Below are 18,350 nucleotides of genomic sequence, written 5' to 3' on the forward strand. Positions count from 1 at the left end.
CCTGCACAACCAATAACAACTAGATATAACCTACAATATTTCGCCAAGTAGGGGAAGCAGAAAGGTCGAAGGAGTATATAGAGGGTTTATACAAGGGCGATGTACTTGAGGGCAATATTATGGAAATGGAAGAGGACATGGATGAAGATGAAATGGGAGTTACAATATTGCGTAAAAAGTTTGATAGAGCACTGAAAGACCATCTAAACAAGGCCCCGGGTTTAGACAACATTCTGTTAGAACTACTGTTAGCCTTAGCAGAGCCAGCCATGACAAAACTCTTCCATCTCGTGAGCAAGATGTATGAGACAGGCCAAATACCCTCAGACTCCAAGAAGAATATAATAATTCCAATCCCAAAGAAAGCAGATGCTGACGTGTGTGAACATTACCTAAGTATCAATTTAGTAAGTAACAGTTGCAAAATACTAACACAAATTCTTTACGGATGAATGCAAAAACTGGTAGAAGCTGACCTCAGAGAAGATCAGTTAGGATTCCGTACAAAATATAGAAACACATGAGGCAATACTGACCCTACAACTTATCTTACAAGAGAGGTTAAGGAAAGACAAACCTACATTTATAGCATTTGTAGACATAGAGAAAGCATTTGACAATATTGCCTGGAATACTCTCTTTCAAATTCAGAAGGTGTCAGGAGTAAAATACAGGAAGTGAAAGGCTATTTATAATTTTTACAGACACCAGATGACAGTTGTAACAGTCAAAGGGCACGAAAGGGAAGCAGTGGTTGGAAAGGCAGTGAGACAGGGTTGTACCTAACTTATCTCCGATGTTATTCAATCAGTACATTGAGAAAGCAGTAAAGGAAACAAAAGAAAAATTTGGAATAGGAATTAAAATCCAGAGAAATAAGAACCTTGAGGTTTGTCGGTGACGTAATTCTGTCAGAGACAGCAAAGGGCTTGGAAGAGCAGCTGAACGGAATGAACAGTGTCACGAAAGGAGGATATAAGATGAATATAAAAAAAAGCCAAATGGAATGTAGTCAAATTAATTCAGGTGATGCTGAGAGAATTAGATTAGGAAATGAGACACTTAAAGTAGTAAAGGAGTTTTGCTATTTTGGCAGTAAAATAACTGATGATGGTCGAAGTAGAGAGGATATAAAATGTAGATTGGTGATGGCAAGGAAAGCATTTCTGAAGAAGAGAAATTTCTTAACATCGAGTACAGATTTAAAAGTCAGGAAGTCTTTTCTGAAAGTATTTGTATGGAGTGTAGCCATCTATGAAAGTGAAACAATGGCGATAAACAGTTTAGACAAGAAGAGGAAAGAAGCTTTTGAAATGTGGTGCTACAGAAGAACACTGAAGATTAGATGGGTATATCATGTAACTAATGAGGAGGTACTGGTAAAAATTGTAGAGGGAGACCAGGAGATGAAGACACTAAGCAGATTCAGAAGGATGTAGGCTGCAATAGTTACTCAGAGATGAAGAGGCTGCACAGGATAGAGTAACATGGGAAGTAGCATGGAGAGCTGCAGCAAACCAGTCTTTGAAATGAAGCGCAACAACATTTCACTTGCTCCTCTTTGTCCAAACTACAGACCAGTTATAGGTCAACTAACATTATTTTCTCTGCATTCTAATTTCTCTTGTTCTCTCTATTTTAGCCAAAACTTGCCATACATGCATAAGAGTGACCTCCTTGTGGCTGTGATATACACAGTCATATGGCCAGTGCTCTATTGCTTAACTTTTGATAAGCCTCATTAATAGTTTGCATGCAAACATCAACATACTGCCACAATAGTTTACTGTTGGAACATCTACAAGCAGTAAAAACTTAACCACACATTTCACAGTCTTTCAAATAAATTGAACATACACTGTCATTGCTTTAACACATGGCCTATTGGTGTACCACTTATTTCACGTTTAAGTTGATGCATTGTTGTTCTTCTAACCAACATAGGTTTCTTGTCCGAAACTCAGCCTTGGACTGACTGTCTCGGGACCAAAAATCAGTCCCTTATAGATCATCACAATAATAGGCTCTGAAACTACACATTGGTCGATGTTTAATTTACAGAAATTACAATTAAAACTTAACTCATTAAAGTAACTGCATAAATCGAAAAATTGCATCTTTTTAACAGTTTCTTCTATTTCAAGGAGTAAGCTGTATTATTTGTTTAAATCATGAAATTAAGAAATATAGTTACACAAACAATACTTTTGATGAAACTGGAAATTACTTTGGAATTAATAAAGAGCTAGCTTTGCTGACATGTTTACAAATAGAGCCAAATAGATCCTTTAATATGAACTATTAGTTGTTCCTCCAAATGTTTACAATTAGTACAGAATTTATATTCATTTATAAGTCAACAACAGAATTTAAGTTATGAAACAATTACTGATTTCACCCTATAATGAAAAATACAAACTACGCATAATCGAAATAAATTAGAAAATCAATTACATACATAAAACAAAGCACAAAATTAGACCTGGTGTTATATTCTTTAAAACTAAGGGCAAACATTTCTCTTTTATGAAAATTCAGATTATACTCACATATTTTAATGGTAATTAGTTCAAAAATGAAAAAATGAATTTTATAGAAGGCAGATGGCAAAACAGGAGGGGAACTAAAATATCCAGCTTGCTTCGTCACACACTGTATACCTTTTCTCCAACTTTCTGTCTCCCATTTTCCCTAGATACCACCTCTCCCTGAACCTCAACTATTCTGTTGCAATGAACTCTTGCTGTTTCCCATATAGGTGTATACGCCAGATGGGATATAGTGTTAATACTGGCGCACTAATGCTAAATCATGTCATGGGTCTGTTGTAATTAGCTACGACTAGGTGTTAGCAGAGCTTACATTCAATAAATTTTTGTAACACATATAACAGTTTGCACTGCTGAGAAGAAATACAGAGTTTCAAGAAAAGTTTAAGAGCAGTTGGCTATTTCTAATGTGTGGAAGATCCTAATGGGCAAGAGAAGTCCCGCAAATTCATTTATGTAAAGTACAGAGTTGACTGGAAGTCACTAGCACAGAAACATTAGAATGTAACACTACTGAAAAATTTGTTGGTTAAGGTTGTAGCTGTTTATTTTCAGTTGTGGAATAATGGGTAACAGTACCTAATACCTCTAGTGCAAGTTCAGATATATGATTCTTGCAGTTAATCAGAAAAGTAAAGTAAATACCCATCATCCACAGATGGTAAATAAATGTAAAACTTTGTATTCACTTTGGCATCAGAGTGGTATGCTTTCTTTGTAGTTCTTTTTCTGCAGTCTGTAAACTGCAGTCTCTATATGGTATCATTGCTTGTCCTACATTATTTTCCCCACTCACATGTTAAGTTCATCCGCAGACACCAAGAGCCTACTGAAGAACAACCCAGTTTTTTCCAATTTGCTCAATGGAATAGAGCACTTAAAACTTGTAATTTGTGTAGTCTTTTTCTGAAAACACTCACTCTCCACTTTTGGGCAGGAATTATAAAAGCTTATATATTCCTGAGTTGAAGTTACTTATTGCATCTCTATCAAAGCACCCTCTATCTATCTACTTTAGTAGCCCAATTCTTTCATGCTGATGATGTTATCTATGAGTATATGTGACAAGTTAAAATTGTATTTTAGGCAAGATTCTAACCAGAATACTTGGCTTTCATGAGCAATGAGTCATTTGTGTGTGCGAGTCAAATGTCACGAGATCATTCAAGCAAGATTGAGACTGTACTGAGCACTTCGGCGTATTGGGAAATGTTGAGCCTATTCAGACGCAGGTATTGTTCACTAAGCCTTATCCTTCAGAATTCTCCAAAATAAATTTGTATGACACCTCAATGAATAAAGCTTCAATGTAAAAATGTCACCATAAAAATGTTGGCCTCAGCAGCAATAGTTTAATCTGAGAATGTAAGATGACCCTGTGCTTTTCAAGTGACAAACTTGGGAAAAAAGTAATTGTCTTATAATTGGATAAATACGTTACGTAGAGATGTGTTGGACAGAGCATTTCAAAGAAATATAGGAAGGGTTTGGGTACAAATCATTTCAGACAAGGGGATTATAATCAAAACTGGGAAAACAAAAATTATGATGGGAGGGATGATGATGATGATGATGATGATGATGATGATGATGACGACGACGACAATGATGATGATGATCATAGAAATCCAGAAATGTGACCACTAAGAGATCTGATATCCACCTCAACCCTCAACATTTCAATCAGGGTGCTAAAATTTGTGGACAGTTAGCCTAAAGGACACTCTGCTGAATGTCCTCAATATGAGGGAGAAGGATAATTATTTCAATACGTGGCACAATAAGGGTAATGAATTGCTACATAAAATATTGCAACAACAGGGAGGTAATTACATGAGAGCACCATATTAAGTAAGTAAAAAGTAAGTAAGAATAGATCAAAATTTTAGGGTAATTTTTGGCAAGACAGGGTTAACGACAAAATACAATAGGAACTAAAAACCTGAACTACAAGGAGGTGATTTAGTAAACTTTTATAGTGTTGACTTGGGAGGCAATCCAAATGAGACTGCTGATGATAGTTTAAATATTTGTGAGAGCTTTTTTGAATGCAAAGAAATAGTAAAAGATAAGGAGCATGAGAAATGTATGGTACATGAAGATGCAACTAATGTTCGTGGTGGTGGCGAGGGAGAAATTAGGGCAATGAAAATGAAAATGTGGATTATTTTGTTGGACTGGAGGATGACTGTTAGATGAGGAGCAAGAGGAGTCTATGTTATCAAGTTGACAGGGGTAGGTAGAAATGAAAAGGAAGCTGCAGATTAACTGTCTGAATCTGTTACGTGAGTAAATACCAATAATGCTCATGAACTGGCCATTGCAAATGTTCAGAACAAATATGTATGTGAGATGCCTAACCAGCGTTTTATTCTAAATCCTGAAGTTAGTAATTAAAGTTTTCTGTGCACATGTTGGGTAAATGTGGGGGAATAGTTACTTAGTGACACACTTGGAAAAAGTTGGCAATCTTGGGCAAAGAGTTTACGCTGATTGGTGGAAAGTTAACTGCAATAGAATTTATGAATCATTAAAGGGAAGGTAGGGATGAGTGAATTGTGTTTTTAGGGAACTTGTGTAATGACCACTACAATACAAGTAGCAATGATGATGCTGATATAAACATGGTAAGTGATCTTAGAAACAACAGCATTGAGAATAGCAGAGATATGAATTTCAGTGCAGTCAAAAAGCACTTACTACACGAAGACATTAATACAAAGACAAGTGATGAAATAGGAAATCCACACACTCGTGTAAAAACAGGAAACTGGAAGCTTTAGTGGATTCAGGCAGCAGAGTTTCTAGAATATTGGAACCTTTAACTAATGAAATCAGACACAACAAGAATTATACGGAGATGCCAGTGATAGGAATTAGGATTAGAAGGGCTACTGGTAGAAGCAGTAAGTAGGTGAGATAGCAAACTTCACTGGTATTTGAAATTGTTGTTGTTGTTGTGGTCTTCAGTCCTGAGACTGGTTTGATGCAGCTCTCCATGCTACTCTATCCTGTGCAAGCTGCTTCATCTCCCAGTACTTACTGCAACCTACATCCTTCTGAATCTGCTTAGTGTATTCATCTCTTGGTCTCCCTCTACGATTTTTGCCCTCCACGCTGCCCTCCAATGCTAAATTTGTGATCCCTTGATGCCTCAAAACATGTCCTACCAACCGCTCCCTTCTTCTAGTCAAGTTGTGCCACAAACTTCTCTTCTCCCCAATCCTATTCAATACCTCCTCATTAGTTACGTGATCTACCCACCTTATCTTCAGCATTCTTCTGTAGCACCACATTTCGAAAGCTTCTATTCTCTTCTTGTCCAAACTGGTTATCGTCCATGTTTCACTTCCATACATGGCTACACTCCATACAAATACTTTCAGAAACGACTTCCTGACACTTAAATCTATACTCGATGTTAACAAATTTCTCTTCTTCAGAAACGCTTTCCTTCCCATTGCCAGTCTACATTTTATATCCTCTCTACTTCGACCATCATCAGTTATTTTACTCCCTAAATAGCAAAACTCCTTTACTACTTTAAGTATCTCATTTCCTAATCTAATACCCTCAGCATCACCCGATTTAATTTGACTACATTCCATTATCCTCGTTTTGCTTTTGTTGATGTTCATCTTATATCCTCCTTTCAAGACACTGCCCATTCCGTTCAACTGCTCTTCCAAGTCCTTTGCTGTCTCTGACAGAATTACAATGTCATCGGCGAACCTCAAAGTTTTTACTTCTTCTCCATGAATTTTAATACCTACTCCGAATTTTTCTTTTGTTTCCTTTACTGCTTGCTCAATATACAGATTGAATAACATCGGGGAGAGGCTACAACCCTGTCTCACTCCTTTCCCAACCACTGCTTCTCTTTCATGCCCATCGACTCTTATAACTGCCATCTGGTTTCTGTACAAATTGTAAATAGCCTTTCGCTCCCTGTATTTTACCCCTGCCACCTTCAGAATTTGAAAGAGAGTATTCCAGTTAACGTTGTCAAAAGCTTTCTCCAAGTCTACAAATGCTAGAAACGTAGGTTTGCCTTTCCTTAATCTTTCTTCTAAGATAAGTCGTAAGGTCAGTATTGCCTCACGTGTTCCAGTATTTCTATGGAATCCAAACTGATCTTCCCCGAGGTCGGCTTCTACTAGCCATTTTGCACTTCCTGTCGATCTCATTTTTGAGACGTTTGTATTCCTTTTTGCCTGCTTCATTTACTGCATTTTTATATTTTCTCCTTTCATCAATTAAATTCAATATTTCTTCTGTTACCCAAGGATTTCTATTAGCCCTCGTCTTTTTACCTACTTGATCCTCTGCTGCCTTCACTACTTCATCCCTCAGAGCTACCCATTCTTCTTCTACTGTATTTCTTTCCCCCATTCCTGTCAATTGTCCCCTTATGCTCTCCCTGAAACTCTCTACAACCTCTGGTTCTTTCAGTTTATCCAGGTCCCGTCTCCTTAAATTCCCACCTTTTTGCAGTTTCTTCAGTTTCAATCTGCAGGTGATAACCAATAGATTGTGGTCAGAATCCACATCTGCCCCTGGAAATGTCTTACAATTTAAAACCTGGTTCCTAAATTTCTGTCTTACCATTATATAATCTATCTGATACCTTTTAGTACCTCCAGGATTTTTCCAGGTATACAACCTTCTTTTATTATTCTTGAACCAAGTGTTAGCTATGATTAAGTTATGCTCTGTGCAAAATTCTACAAGGCGGTTTCCTCTTTCATTTCTTCCCCCCAATCCATATTCATATGTTTCCTTCTCTCCCTTTTGCTACTGACGAATTCCAGTCACCCATGACTATTAAATTTTCGTCTCCCTTCACTACCTGAATAATTTCTTTTATCTCGTCATACATTTCATCAATTTCTTCATCATCTGCAGAGCTAGTTGGCATATAAACTTGTACTACTGTAGTAGGCATGGGCTTTGTGTCTGTCTTGGCCACAATAATGCGTTCACTATGCTGTTTGTAGTAGCTAACCCGCACTCCTATTTTTTTATTCATTATTAAACCTACTCCTGCATTACCCCTATTTGATTTTGTATTTATAACCCTGTAATCACCTGACCAAAAGTCCTGTTCCTCCTGCCACCGAACTTCACTAATTCCCACTATATCTAACTTTAACCTATCCATTTCCCTTTTTAAATTTTCTAACCTACCTGCCCGATTAAGGGATCTGACATTCCACGCTCCGATCCGTAGAACGCCAGTTTTCTTTCTCCTGATAATTTAGGGTGTAGAATTTGAGCATGATAGCTTAGTACTTTCAGAATACGTGAAGAATTTATTTTGGGGACTGATTGTTTACATAACTTAGTGCATCTCTTGAATGGAGAGGGAAAACATTATATGTGACAATAAGGAAGGCAGTTGTGAAAAAATGGACAGGTTAGCATTAGTGGAACAGGAAAGTTATGCGATAGAGGAACATTTAGAACTAGATGTTGAAGAGAAGGGGTTAATGAAAATAACCGAGGAAAAGATATCTGAAACTGTGTGGATACAATGGTGATAATTTTTTATGGGACTACTGAGAGGTGTTCTGTGATGTATCAGGAAGTGTGAAGAATTCTGAATGTGTACTAAAATTCAAACCTCATGAATCTTTCTTTAAAAAACCACGTGCTGTACCAATCGCAAGGAGACCAGTTGTTGAAAAAAAGTTCCAAAAGGTGGAAAGGCATAGCATAACTAAGGGAAGGCATGGCATAACTAAGAGGAAGTAGTAGTGATTATAATAATCCTTTGGTAACTACAGCAAAACATAATGGAGGTGTTCGATTTGTTTTACAGTCCAGACTTCTTAAAAGAGAAAATGAAACATTTATACAAGAGAAAATGATCATCCTGAGTACATAAATGAGTTATTACACAACTCTGAGTGTATTAAACTGATGACAAACTTCGATTTAACCTCTGGATTTCGTCAAGTTCCACTTGGTCCCGAATCTCTGAAATACATTACATTTTTGTACAATGGTAAATGCTATCAGTATTGTGTCGTACCCTTTGGTTTCAGCAGTTGAATTCATCACCGTTTTGGAACAGGTGTTAGGTCAGGAATTATCTTCTAAATTAATTATATATGTTGATGACATTTTGCTTCCGAACCAAGAGCTGGGATTCAATTATTTGTTATTAAAAGATAGTTGGACAAATTGTCATCAGGAGGGATGACATTAAAACTGGGAAACTGTCAATTCTTGGTTAATGAACTTAAATTCTTGGGACACTGCATTACTGAGAAAGGTATATTACCTGACTATGACAAAATTAAAGCCATTTCTGAGTTTTAAATACCCAAAAAGAAGAAACAATTGAGATCGTTTATTGGAACATATGGATATTATAGTGTATACCACCATAAACAAACTATGAATGCCAAAAAGTTTGTGTAATTGTAATTTGCAGTGTAGACTAGACTTACTCTAACCATGTTGTATATTATGTGATGCTAGTGATTCTGGACTCGGTGCACATTTGTTTCAAATAAAAGACTGTAAATGGGGAAAATACATGCCAGACAACTGATTTCGTGAGTAGGATGCTACAAAAACATGAAGGAATCTACACTGTAACCGAGAACAAACTGCTACCTGTACATTGGATGTTTACCAAATTTAGAAACTACTTGCAAGGACAAAATTATTATGTACTCTCATATCACAGTAGGTTGGCGAGGTGGATCTTATTTTTAGAACAATTTGACTATAAATGCAGTATGTTATGGAGCCTGAGAATCTAGTTGCAAATATAGTGTCTCATTTACCATCAGGAGGGTATAATAATATTGAGGAGGAGGAGGAGAAAGATAAGAGCTCACGATTATGCATCTGAAAGAGGTTAAAGATGAGAAGGTAATTAAGACCTTCTGCTATTTCATTCGTAGAGAGCATAATCATGATGATAATTGGAAACTAGTGAAATGTTGTGTTGGTAAAAAGAGCTGTACAAATTTGACAAATATTACAAATTACACAAGGGAATATTATTTATAAGAATGAATTTAGACTCAGACCACTGCAGATTGTGTTGCTCAGAACAGTACAGTGACAAATTTATTATGTATACTCTTGAAGGCTATGGACACTTTGGAGACCAGAAGTTTAAAAAAAATTACAACATGCTGAAAACAATAAGGAAACAAATTTCAACTTGTGACAGAAGCTGACAAATGAAGATAAGCAACAGGAATTTTCATGGTCATGCAAAACATACTACCTCAGAAACCTGTAAGTCTTGTTGTCATCGATGTATACATCTTGTTACCATGAAGAAGAGGAAGGGTGATTGGGGAGGGGGGGGGGGGTGATACTGTTTCATATTTGTTATAGAGAACATATTTTCTAAGTATATCAAATTATACTTTGTCAGGAAAGGAACAAGCACCGATTTCAAAAATAGAAAAAGGACTGTTTCACACAAGAAGATCTACCCGTAGCAAATAACACTTTTTAATATCTACTTAGCTACTGGCCAGTAATTCTGCAGAGAGGTGTGTGTGTGTGTGTGTGTGTGTGTGTGTGTGTGTGTGTGTGTGAGAGAGAGAGAGAGATTGGTAGGTTGTGCAGGACTAGCTGCAGTCATGAACACCCCTCTGGATTGAACACATCCCCACAGGTTTTTCACCACATGAAATACCATTTGACAAAAAATCAGCTAATTTCATTAATGAACACATTGAATTCCCAGAATGTAAACCTATTTCAGCATAAGAAAGAGAAGCTGTTGTAAAAGGAACAATGAAGAACCAAGGCGAAGCAAGAAAGAAGAGACATGATGCTAGACTTAAAATAGCACAGTCGAAGACAGAAGACTTAGTTTTAGTTAAGACCATTAGAGATCCGAAGTTTTAACTGCTGAGTTAAAGTTCTTTGGTATCTACATAAGGCGATTCCAATTACTGGAAACCCACATCCAAATGTCGCAGACTGATACTATATCTGAAATCTAGGAAGTTGTTTGGGTTAAGGAACATTACTGAACTGAAACCATAGAGCTTAAAGAATAGTTGATTAGCTAAACTGAAGTTGCAAATTTAGTTGTTGACTGCAAGGAAAACTTTTAACTGAAGATATTTTTCATGTGCTAACTACAGTTTTTTTTTTTTTTTTTTTTTTTTTTTGAAGAAAAGTACATTTAAATGTTGACATAAAATTTAACAATTTCTTATAATAATAAATTGTGTAATACATTCTCGGTATATGATGTCCAATGGTAAACATAGGACCCCAAATGTGTAGCATTTCTTCATTTAGTTTCTATGCTATGTCACTGTCCTATCTGGTTAATCCTTTGGAAACATTATCTTTTATAAACACTGTCATTCTTAGCTACTTAAAATTACTCAATTATGTTGTCTATTGAAAAAAAACAATAATTGAATGCTGAAGTAATAACTACATGGAGTTACTTAAAGCAGCTTGTATTCTGAGTAAGTTTAGTGTTTTAGGCGATGAAGGCAGTCATGAACATTGAAACTATTAACCAAATTTGAAGACACTCAATAATACTGAAAAACTGGATATTTGTTTATATTATATGAAAAGTGAGATAGTTGGCTAGAACATTTCATACAATGGAGTGGTAGAGCTACATAGCTGTACTGATTCGACATTGTTGTGTAATAACACAAACATACACTATTACATACACTGCTGGCCACCGTAAATGCAACACCCTGAAGGAAGCATCCGAATCAAGTGGAATTTACACCATGAGTTTGCAGCGATGAGATATGCAACTGATTAGAATTTCAGCACAGACGCACATCACGCGCGCCTGTGGCGCCACCTCATAGCGCCATTTAAGGCTTGGCGATTTCGACGAGTGTACGTTCGGCACGTGTGTTTACCTTGTGGTTGTTTCACAAGACGATCAGTTATGCCTCGTAGACAACAGCGAACATCTTTTGATCAAGTATCCGAGTTCGACAGAGGAAGGATAGTGGCTTACCGAGATTGTGGATTATCATACAGAGAAATCGCTAGTCGTGTTGGACGAAACCAAACAACTGTAATGCGGATATGTGACCGTTGGATGCAGGAGGGTACGACGGACCGACGTGGTCGATCGCATTCACCTCGGTGCACCACTGCACGTGCTGATAGGCAAATTGTGCGCATGGCAGTGACGGATCGCTCAGTGACATCCCGAACCATAGCACAGCACATTGCGTCTGTAACGCATCATCCAGTGTCTGCGCGTACCATTCGACGCCGTTTACAGCAGAGTGGTCTGTCCGCAAGACGTCCATTGCTTCGTCTACCATTGACGCAGAACCACAGACGTCTCCGTCGCCAATGGTGTGATGACAGATGGATGTGGACGGCAGAATGGAATGACGTTGTCTTTACTGACGAGGCACGCTTCTGTCTGCAGCACCACGATGGTCGGATTCGAGTGTGGAGACACCGTGGAGAGAGGATGCTGGACAGCTGCATTATGCACCGCCACACTGGTCTTGCACCGGGTATTATGGTATGGGGCGGTATTGGATATTACTCTCGCACGCCTCTAGTACGCATTGCCGGTACTTTAAATAGCCGGCGCTACATATGCGAGGTGCTGGAGCCAGTTGTCCTTCCTTACCTTCAGGGCTCGGCCACAGCCATATTTCAACAGGATAATGCGCGACCACACGTGGCACGCATTGTCCAAAGGTTCTTCGCCAATAACCAGATTGAATTGCTTCCCTGGCCGGCTCGCTATCCGGATCTTTCGCCGATAGAAAACATGTGGTCCATGGTTGCTCAACGAGTGACCCAAATTACATCCCCAGCTGCCACACCAGATGATCTTTGGCAACGTGTGGAAGCTGCTTGGGCTGCTGTACCCCAGGAACACATCCAACGTCTCTTTGACTCAATGCCGAGACGTGTGGCAGCGGTGATCTCCAACAATGGCGGCTACTCTGGCTACTGATTCTGGCAGGAACCACGTCACAGACGTCTGTAAACGTAATCATTTGATACTTGGTCAACATGTTATCTACAAAAGAAATTTTGTTGTGCTACCTCTTGTCTTTCTTGGTGTTGCATTTACGGTGGCCAGCAGTGTATTTCGAAGATTGTTCAGGTAACCTACACTCATATGAACGAACGGTGACAGAACATTTACCACTTAAGTGGAGATTTAAAAAGGCTTCCAATTTTCTTCACTGAACGTTTATTTAAGGTTTCAATACTTAATATGTTTGTATGGTCTACCACTGTAGTTGGTTACATGATTTACATTTAATCTTTGCAAGCTTACAAAAAATTTTCTAAGTCTCATTCTTAATACTATCGGTTTTTTGGATGTATGAGTTGGCTGTTTCATTCATGTTATTTCTGCCATGACTATTCATACATAAATACACACTGGGGGCACACACGCAGAGAGAGAGAGAGAGAGAGAGAGAGAGAGAGAGAGAGAGAGGAGTTTAGAAATTTCACCCCACATAATTTTCTGACATATTTGTCCATTAATTCAAGTACCTCCAATTCAGTTACTGATTAGAACGTAAATTGTGGTGTCTTGTTTTAGGGAACCAGTTTCTGTGTATTGATACAAAAAAAAACATGTTGCAGGGCAAACAAACGACGACATGGCAAAGTAAGACACAACTGATACTGCTCTAGAGCAGATGGACATTACGACGGAGTGAAAAATGGAACACGGAACAAAAGCCAAAAGATAAGACACACTTTATTATAAGACTTTTTAATAATCAATTTTGGTATTTTTATAAATTGATTTGCAAAAAACATTTCTATGTGGTTTTCCCCCCTCAAGGTTGCATTATGGAACTATCAGATTCCCACCCAAAAATCATAAATAATTATGTGTGGAATTCTGGGATGGAGTTGTGGTTGTGTAATGCAAAAAGCCAATTAGCCCAGTAAAGGCATTACACAAAAGGCCCTTTGTTTGCAAAAAATGTGGTAGAAGATTTTTTTATCTTGCGCATATAGCTGAGAGTATGTTGTTTTCAACCTCCGGAATCCTTGGGGGTTTTTGTGGCCAGAAAACCATGAATTTTTGCACTTTTTTCACATTTTTGCCAATTACTCTGAGATTATGCACCCTACTGAAAGTGTTACCCATTTAAAAAAAAAATATGAAAGAGCATTAAATTTTGCATTCAAATAGCCTAATTAAATGTCAAAATCGGTGCAGCCATTTGGCCACAATCAGTTGTCAGAGTTTGTTCATTTTTACCAGCTTAGCCAGAAAGTCAGCTTGTAACTCAAAAACGGCTACTCCAAATGAAAACTGTCAAGTTATCGAAGTTGTAGAGCATAAAATATCATGTTACAAAAGCATCTAGTTTTTCCATTTTAGCGTTCGCACACTTGAAAGTCAAAATAATTACATTTTTTGTTTTTTAGCAAGTCAAAGTTATTCAATGAAATGAAATTTCCAATACGAAAAAATAAATCTGCCCCACCATCGTGAATAGACATATCTACAGATCTACCTCGACTGACATGTCGTAAACAGCTGAGGCTGCCATCCCCTCCATTCCTCTCTTATTGTTTTCACTGTTAGCCACTCCCAGTCTGCCTCTGTTGTGCAAGGATGCATTCAAAACTCCTTGTGTCTAGCAAAATTCTCATTTTTCCTTTGAGTTTACTTTTGTTGTGCGGTCTGTGCATTTAAAATGAGTGCTCCAAATCATATGGAGGTGTGTTTTATAATGGACGGCAATTTGATGTGGTAAAAATGAAACAGAAAGGACAGGAAACTCTACTACAATCCAGAAAAGACAGGAAGTCACAGCACATTGTAAGTTATTAACTGGTCTGGCTTAAGTTGAAGTGCACAGTGCTTGTCAGAAGAAAAACTGATTACGTCATCTTTGGCAAAAGTTCCTGCACTGTCAACATAGAATTCCGAACATACAAGAAGGTATTTGATTTTAATAAACAGTGCTTTTATTGTGGCAAGGAAATTGATACCAATTAGGAGAAACTTGGCAGACTTCCCTATGCAAAGCAAAATATTGTTTGCAAAGTGATGAAACTTGAATTAACAGATACTGATATTGGGGTTGCTAAAAGCCGAGATGATGACACGGGTTGCAAATTTTTAAAATGTATCCGTGATGAGGACCTTTGTGCTAAAAATGCTCGCTAACATAGGCTTCCTCTGAGGGATTTTTACCGGCCAATCAGGAGTGGAGGAAAACAAGGAAGTCCTGGATCCACACAGATAGAGGAAGCAATGGAAATTATTTCTTCCTAAATAGAACCAACGGAATAGTCCCAGTTTACTTTGCAAGAGTTGAATGAACCAAGCTATCAGATCCACAAGAAGAGTGGATGAGAACTGTATGCATTCCTGCAGATATACTTCTTGAGAACATCCGTACACAAGTATGTGATACATCGCAATTCCTCCTACCTGATGATTTCTTGGCAGATGTTTAATCGGTGATCCCTGAATCATTGCTCCATTTCTTTGAGTTGCTGATTTTGAAAAACGGATGATGAGCTCTAGATAAATGGGAAAAAGGTGTCTTGCTTTGTCACATGCAGTGATTTCTGCAGTGAGGCCTTTGTCATTTCTATATTCACAATTGATTGGGCTCAGTACATTTACACACAAAACATTCAAATCAAGACCTGGTGTCGACAATCTTAGCGCAATTGGATTTGTAGCTCCGTATATGGAAGCTTCCCTATTTGAGATGTCCTTGATTGCATGACCTGAGCATCCTAATATAACCAGTTAAGGATTCATCCAGCTCACCTCTGGTAATGCTGATTTTAACAGCTGCACGACTGACAGATTGAATACTCTCCATTCCATGGGAGGAATTATGGCAGTCTCTTTCTGCACAGCTATGGTGTCTGACAAAAACATTGATCAGGAAAGAAGACATTCAACTTGTGAATTTTTGTCTAACATAGCAATGCTTTGCAAAGGGGAACAAAGTCTTCTGAAAGGTATCATCCATTAAAGGCATCAGGTTCTCCATCAGATATCATTTTCAATGAAGATAAAAATGCTGCAGTTGGACAGGAGAAGTTTCTCACAAATAAGAGCAACAAGAACCACTCGATTTTTATGAGAAAATTTGAGGATGGAGGTATTTAAGTGCTACAGGCAGAAGAGGATGCAGATTCCTTAATTGTGGTAACAGCTATTTCCCTAGTTGCTGAATCTGACAGTGTGGCAATTGTAAACAAGGACATTGGCGTGCTTGTTGTCCTAACGGGATGAGCAAACAACTACAAAAACTTATACTTCAATAAACTGGGAAGAGGGAAATCAGCAAGATTGTGGTACTCCAGTAATTCTTTCAATTTCGATTCTGCAATTTGCCCTTTTCAGCCATGCCTTTGGAGGATGAGATACCATATCCTCTTCCTTTTGACCAAGAAAAAGGGAAATTACCAAACTTTATGGAGCAACAGCCACACCTCATAGTGCAAGCTGCCGAATTTGTTAAATCCTCAGTGTCTCAAGACTTAATAGCATAGGTAGGAGAACAACTGATGTTAGCACTGTATGGGAACTACAACTGTCCTACTTTGGACAAGCTTAGGTATGAGCTTTTTGTAAAGTTTGCCCCAAGAAAATCTTTCCAACATGAAAGGCTACCACCAACATCGGACACAGCAAGGTGGCACTTATTGCAATCCTGCCATCAAGTGCAATCTTGGCCGGTGAAGAAAACTGATCCATGCTAGTGGAACAGACTTGTTTTCCACGATAACAACGAAAGATATGGCACTCACATGCTACTGAAGATGGTTTCCTGCACACGTGAAAGAGGGTGCACAGCAGTTTTGGATGTCGCAAATCTGGACTGAACTGCTCCTTAACATGCAAACACTGTTGTGACCTATCTTGCGAGAACACCCCAGAAATTGGACTCAACAACAGAAGATATGTTCCAGGATGAAAAAGTTGGTGAAGGTGCCGCAAGAATCCTGAAGATCAGATGCTGGACTGGGACCTGCCACAGTCTCCCACACGACCTCAATGGACTTGAAATTTGATAAAATGTTGATCACTGTTATTTAAGTTGTTTTTAAATGTTATGTTACTCATGTGTAAATACATATTGACTATTACTATATACTTGGTTTTCATTTTAGCAACCCACTCTAACCAATTAAGGAAGGGATAAAACAAATAAAAATACACATGAATGAAGAAAATTAAAAAGATATACATAGAGAACACACATGTGCTCATTAGAGAGCAGTCTTCCCAGTGGAAATTTCACTTCATTGAATAACTTCAATTTAAAAGAAAAACTACAAAATAGAATTACTTTGGCTTTCAAATGTGTGAATGCTTAATAGTGCCTAAAACTGGAAAACTTGATGATTTTGTAACATAATATTTCATGCTTTACATCTTTGAAAACATGACATTTTTCATTTGGAATAACCATTTTTGAGTTGTAGGCATTAGAGCCAAATTTTAGCCAAGTTGAACGATGTTTGATGACTGATTACGACCAAATGGCTGCACCATTCTGACATTTAAGTAGTCATTTGATGCAAAATTTAAAGCTCTTTTATTCTGGTAAGGGTAACAATTTCAGTAGGATGCACAGTTCGCAAGTGATAGGCGAAACATGTCAAAAAGTGCTAAAATTTCTTGTTGTTGTTCCCACCCCAACCCCCACAAAAAGTTGTCCTGAAGATTATGTAAGTCAAAAACTTGGAATCAATGTACTCTCAACTATATACACAAGATAAAAAAATAAAATCTTCTACCTCATTTTTTTGCAAGCAAAAAGTACCCTGTTACTAGACTAAATAATGTATCACGAAACATATGACAGCAGAGGGTATAAATCTTTCAGTTTGATAAGAACAATTTTGATATATGCACAGTCACAAAAATAAATTATTCCAGTTTAAATATCAGAATTAATGTCACAGCATTTCATTAAAACTCTTGTAAATCGATCTTAGTAATTGTTTTGAAGTTGTACCAGCAATTATTATCAATAGCGTTATAAAGTCTTTGACCTCTATGAGAGACTGCTGTTCTTATTCAGTGAGAGGGAGGTATGGAGACTTGTTGCAAAGGGACTTTATATTGTTTTGTAGTACTCCTGAAGACAAAAGTACTGAGTGTGGAAATACTAAACAATATATCTATTTAAAGTCCAGAAACTGCATTAATTGGAATAATCATCAGAAGTTAGCTGAATAACAATCCTTTGACCATTTAGTATTTCTTGGTACAAAGACAATGAGACCAACAACGAACAACCAAGATAAGTACCAATTTATAATTATAGATGTGATGTGGGACTCAACAAAAATTAATTACGAAATAATTGTCAACATCTTGTTTGAAGATAGATCATTGAACAGGCAGTACTGGAGATCTCCTTTACAGTATGTGATCATTACATGAACAAGTCACTAACGTCAATATGTTTGGCGACTCCTGCAGTTGCCAGAACAGGAATATTAATTTTCAGTCATGCTCATGAATGTATTTCACAAGCAAAAACAATGTAGTATTAAGCTGCAGGTTTTTAAACACAAGTTCCTTGAAGCTCTTTACACCCACATGGAGGCCATCTCCACTCAAAAGAAAAATGAATACAAATTCAAAAATTTCTATATCTAGGGATTGGGGCTAATTTATCATATTAGTTCCAAGGAAACCACAGTTAAATGTAGTCTAACCAGAGCAGAATGATTTTCTTATGCTTTGGGAATTACTTTGTCAATGTCATGTTAATAGGAAACAAAAGATTTTGGGATAGTCAGTTCTTTGGCTATAGATAAAATGCTTACCACATATGTATT

The 18,350-nt window shown here is 37.6% G+C and overlaps 1 protein-coding gene across 1 annotated transcript in view; it reads right to left on the reverse strand.

Annotated features, from left to right (window-relative positions):
- LOC126260962 (cytoplasmic aconitate hydratase-like) overlaps nt 1-18,350 on the reverse strand; it is a 322,737-nt gene that overhangs the window by 16,535 nt on the left and 287,852 nt on the right. The window lies entirely within an intron of this gene.

Source organism: Schistocerca nitens, chromosome 5 (assembly GCF_023898315.1).
Source record: "Schistocerca nitens isolate TAMUIC-IGC-003100 chromosome 5, iqSchNite1.1, whole genome shotgun sequence".
Taxonomy (NCBI): Eukaryota; Metazoa; Arthropoda; class Insecta; order Orthoptera; family Acrididae; genus Schistocerca; species Schistocerca nitens.